Source organism: Jaculus jaculus, chromosome 1 (genome assembly GCF_020740685.1).
Source record: "Jaculus jaculus isolate mJacJac1 chromosome 1, mJacJac1.mat.Y.cur, whole genome shotgun sequence".
Taxonomy (NCBI): domain Eukaryota; kingdom Metazoa; phylum Chordata; class Mammalia; order Rodentia; family Dipodidae; genus Jaculus; species Jaculus jaculus.
In genome coordinates, this window is record NC_059102.1 from 107969105 (window position 1) to 107974892 (window position 5788).

At 44.9% G+C, this 5788-nt stretch overlaps 1 pseudogene; it reads left to right on the top strand.

Annotated features, from left to right (window-relative positions):
• Nucleotides 1-2435: 2435 nt before the first annotated feature.
• LOC101605611 lies at nt 2436-3774 on the top strand (annotated as a pseudogene).
• The last annotated feature ends 2014 nt before the right edge of the window (nt 3775-5788 follow it).

Sequence of the window (5788 nt, forward strand, 5' to 3'; positions counted from 1 at the left end):
ATTGGACACAGCCAGAAGACTTAGAGAGTGCTTACATTTTGTTCAGTCCTGAGAAACTGAAATCTGCAATTCCACAGAGAACTACTTACTACTTTTTTTGGTTATTTTTATTTATTTGAGAGCAAGAGAGAGAGAGAGAGAGAGAGATTGAGAATGGGCATGCCAGGGCTTCCAGCCACTGCAAACGAACTCCAGACACGTGTGCCCCTTGTGCATCTGGCTAACGTGGGTCCTGGGGAATTGAGCCTTGAACCGAGGTCCTTAGGCTTCACAGGCAAGTGCTTAACTGCTAAGCCATCTCTCCAGCCTGAGAACTACTAGATTTTAAGGGAATAAAATCTCATCACTTTGGGAGTCTGGGACAGAATTAGGTCAAGTTGGAGGCCAGGCAAGGCGGTAGACCAAGTAAGCTCCATAGAAAGGGCTGGGCTCCATAGAAAGATGTCTCCAACTAAAGCACAAACAGAGCCTTGAATGGAAAAAACCAACCCAATGACTCCTCTTTCCTATTGATGAAATCTTGATCTGAAAGACATTAATAACACCACATACAGTTGACAGATAAACAGAATGTTCCTCAGCCCAGAAAGGCTGAAAGAACCCAGAAATGTGACAGGTTCTGAGCAGAACAAGAACAAAGCCATTCTTAGAGAACACGTGGGCACACAGAATAAAAGGCAGATGACACCGAGCTCTCAGGTGAGCACCTAAGTGTGACACTGTCACTTACTGGTTTGAGGTCCCTGTGGGCATAGCCCTGGCTGTGCACATACGCAACTGCAGACAGTATCTGACGGAAGACCACTCGAGTCTCCTCCTCGGACAGGCGGTCCTGGGAAATTATGTAGTCGAACAGCTCTCCTCCGGGGCAGTACTTCACAGCAACAGACACACAGAAGGTGTTACTCTCACAGAAGTCGCGTTCGAAGAATGGAAATAAACTTTACACTGAACTCAGATAGTCCTCATTCAGCTCTACACACAGGGGAAGTTGGTGAGCACAGGCAAAACTACTGTCAGGATCCAAGAAGTCAGTAATTGCTCCGGGAATGAGAACATGAGTTTTAAGAACCTGGTTTATTACCAGACAACAGACGTAGAAACAAGTCTGTCACCTTAGTGTCACCTTACTGAGCTAACTTAGGACTTGATTTTTTTGAAATTTTTATTTGTTTGCAAAGAGAGAGAGAATGGGCATGCTAGGGCCTCTAGCTACTGTAAACGAACTCCAGCTACATGCACCACCTTGTGCATCATAGGTACTTACATGGGTACTGGGGAATTGAACCCAGGTCCTTAGGCTTTGCAGGCAAGTGATTTAACCTCTGAGCCATCCCTGTAACCCTGGGTTTGATAATTTTATAACAAAATACTAAAACCCACTGTCAGGTTAATATACTCACATAGTCACCTAAAACGCAAAGTCAGCAATAGTTGCTGTTTCTGCAGCAAGTATTATTATTTTCTAACCAATGGTTTTGAGCCTGCCCTAGAAGTACTCCTGTTACTGGAGGGAGGAGGTGCTTCCTTCCTGACCCTTCCCCAAAGCAGCTGCACTCTTCTGGGAACTCAGGTTCCACTTAAAATTGTGTCTCAGGGGCCTGGGGAGATGGCTCAGCAGTTAAAAGCACTTGCTTGCAAAGCCTGATAGCCAGGATTCAATTCTCCAGCTATTCATTTAAAGCCAAATAAGCACTCATTCTCAGTGGCAAGAGACACTGGCATACACACAGACACACATGTAAATAAATAAATGCATTTTAGTTTATCAATGTCAGTCAAAATGATAAATCCACATAGTTTTGAACTGAATAGTTCCACATTTAGGGACCATGTTCGACTCTCCAGGTCCCATGTAAGCCAGACCCATAAAGTTATGTAAGTATGTAAGTCATGCGTGTGCACATGTCTGGATTTCATTTACAGTGGTTGGAGGCCCTATTGCACCAATTCTCTCTCTCTCTCTCTTGCTTTCTCTCTCATACACAAAAAGGCCTGTCTGTTGGGCTTGCCTAAAAAACCAATGAGAACATCATGATGCATACCTGTAATCCCAACAATCAGGAGGTAGGGGCAGGAGGGTCATAAGTTTGAAGCAAACATGGAGTATGTAGTAAGAGACAACCAAACAAGGCAGCACAGTTGAGCATGGTGATGGATGCCTTTAATCCCTGCACTTGAAAAGCAGAGGCAAGAGAATCACCATGAGTTTGAGGCTAGCTGGAGACTACAGAGTGAGTTCCAGGTCAGCCTGGGCTAGAGTGAGACCCTGCTTAAAAAAAGAAAAAAAAGGTTGGGCATAGTGGTACATGCCTATAATCCAATATGTATTATAAAGACATTCCAACGATGCCAGAAGCCACTCCCCTGTGAGGCTGAGGACCCTGAGCGGGTCCCGGGCCCAGGGTGGGGGGTGGGGGATGGGGACTCGCTCAGGTAAATATTTCCATAACCTTATGGAGAGAAAGGACTTGGAGACATGGCTTGATAACATTTCTGTTACGTTTCTTTCTCTGACGGACTTGCAGAAAAATGAAACTCTGGATCACCTGATTCGTCTGAGTGGGGCAGTCCAGCTCAGACATCTCTCCAATAACCTGGAGACTCTCCTCAAGCGGGACTTCTTCAAACTCCTTCCCTTGGAGCTCAGTTTTTATTTGTTAAAGTGGCTTGATCCTCAGGCCTCACTCATGTGCTCCTTGTCTCTAAGCAGTGGAATAAGGTGGTAAGTGCCTGTACAGAGGTGTGGTAGACTGCGTGTAGAAAACTGGGCTGGCAGATACATGATTCTGTTCAGGATGCTTTGCACTGGAAGAAGGTTATTTGAAGGCTATTTTGAGAAAGTAGCAACAGGAAGACCATGAAGCCTTTGAGACCTCATCATTAATTGGACATAGTGCCAGAATGTATGCACTTTACTACAAAGATGGACTTCTCTGTACAGGGTCAGGTGACTTGTCTGCAAAACTATGGGATGTAAGCACAAGGCAGTGCATTTATGGTATCCAGACCCACACTTGTGCAGCGGTGAAGTTCGCTGAACAGAAGCTGTGACAGGCTCTTTTGACAACACTGTGGCCTGTTGGGAGTGGAGTATCGGAGCCAGGACCCAGCACTTCCGAGGGCACACCAGGGCGGTGTTTAGTGTGGACTACAATGATGAACTGGGTATCTTGGTGAGTGGCTCTGCAGACTTCACTGTGAAAGCTTGGGCTTTACCTGCTGGGACATGCCTGAACACACTCACTGGGCATACGGAGAGGGTCACCAAGGTGGTTTTGCAGAGGTGCAAAGTCAAGTCTCTCTTGCACAGTTCTGGAGTTTATATTCTCTTAAGTGCGGGCAAATATGAAATCAAGATTTGGCCAATTGGGAGAGAAATCAACTGCAAGTGCTTAAAGACGTTGTCTGTCTCTGAAGACAAAAGAATCTGCCTGCAGCCACAACTTCATTTTGACAGCAAATACACTGTCCGCAGTTTGGCCCTTGGTCTCTACCAGTGGGACTTTGCCAGTTATGACATTCTCAGTGTCATCATTTGGAGAAGACTTTGCCTTGCTGTTTGACAACCTCTACCTGTACATCATGGACTTGAGGACAGACAGCCTGATTGGCCACTGGCCTCTGCTGGAGTATAGGAAATCAGAGAGAGGCTCCAGCTTCCTGGCAGGCAAAGCGTCCTGGCTGAAGGGACTGGATGACACTGGCTTGGTTTTTGCCACCAGCATGCCTGACCACAGTATTCACCTGGTGTTGCAGAAGGAGCACGGCTGACACCATGAGCCAATACCACTGACTGACTTTGTGCAACCTCTGTGGCAGCCGACTGCGTGAACCAAAGTTCTCACCTACTGGTATCATCATGAGAAGTGCACAGTCATTTATCAGTGTTAGCCAGGGGCCAGGGCTTGGGCAGGGAGGGCTTGTTTTATGGACATACACCACAGCATGCTGATGGGGCACACCGTTGACTTCATTTGTACTTGTTATGTCATTCAGTATAAGAGGATATATTTTGGGGTTTGTCATTCTTGAGTGGTTTTAAGTAAAGAAGGTTAAATGATTCATTAATCTGCTAATTGGTTGCCTATGAAATCATAGTCTCTTATTAAATCTTTTTACCATAGAAGATAAAAATAAAAATAAAGACATTCCAGCCCAGCCTGGGCTACACTGAGACCCTTGTCTCACAAAAATACAAACTATAGCACGTTAAAGACCATCCACTGAGTGACTGGAGATGACCCTCATTATGGTTTAAGCCCAGTATGCACAAAGCCCTGGTTCAATGCTCAGCAACAAATAATGCCTGGCCTTCCTGCCTCCATTATCTAAAAGCATGCACCACCACACTGACCTTTTTTTTTATTTAATGTCTTCTCACTTGTACCTTATAAATTTTGTTCAAACTTCAGGAATAATCTAGATAGTTATTTGCTTGGAATCTTAACCAATTTCCAGTTTAGTAGCAACTGCCTGTTATCCCAATAAGTACTTAAGAAGCCAAGGCAGAAAGATCATGAGTACAAGGCTAGCAAGGCTGTATTTAAAAAAAAAAAATCAACTGTGTATACTGGCCTGCCCATATAGTTCAATGACTTGGGAAAGTGAGGCACAAGAATGCTTGAGCACAGGATTTTAAGTTTGAAGCCAGCCTGCACAACTTGGTAAGATTTAAAATATACATATATTTATATATATACACACACATACACACAGACATGTATGTGAGAGAGAGAAGATAGGGAGAGACAGAGGGAGAGAGAATGGGCACACGAGTGTATGCCAGTGCAAACAACTCCAGATCATATGCCGCTTTGTGCATCTGGCTTTACACAGGTACTGGAGACTCAAACCTAGGCTGGCAGGGTTTGCAGGAAGCGCCTTTAGCTGTTAAGTCGTCTCCCCAGCCCTGTAACACTTCATTTTTTGTTCTCCTGTTTTAAAAAATATTTTTTTTATTTGAGAGAGAGAGAATTAGGCTAGGTGCACCAGGACCTCTTGCCACTGCAAATGAACTCCAGATGTACAGGCTACTTTGTGCATCTGCCTTCATGTGGGTCCTCGGGAACTGAACCTGAGATGACATGCTTTGCAAGCATGTGCTTTTAATTGCTGAGCCACCTCTCCAGCCCTGAGATGTCATGTCAAAAGACAATTTTTATTTTAAGAAAAAGTAACTGTTTTTCCAGGTGTTTGGGTACAAATCCTGGAATCACCCTTGGCCCTCCTCTTTCTCGAGCACCCCATACCTAACCCATCAACAGTCCCATTGGCTCACCTTGGGGAAATCAGAGGAACAATTTTCCTGAGTGAAAGAAAGTCAATACTGGCTGGAATGGCCTATGCTTTACCTGAGCATATATGACTATATTGATGTAAAACCCCACTGGGATCTGGACACTTGCAAACTTGACTGTATCTTACAACTCAACCCATATCTCATTGCCTCCATTGCTATCCTTCTCATCCACACCACCACCATTGTGTCCTAACACCTCTGTACATCTGTCCTTGCCCTTGCCCACTCAACCTCTTTAGCACCAAGTAGCCAGAATAATTCTGGGAAAAGAATGTTCAGATCACACCCTGGCTCAAAACTTGCCAATGACTTTTATCTACTTTAAAGGTAAAGTCCAAACTGGAGAGATGGTTCAGTGGTTAAGGTACTTGCTTGCAAGGTTTGCTTGCGTTTGATTCCCTAGTGCCTATCAGGAGTCAGATGCACAAGGTGGCACGAGCATCTGGAATTTGTGGCAGCAGGAGACCCTGGTCCATTCTCTCTTCT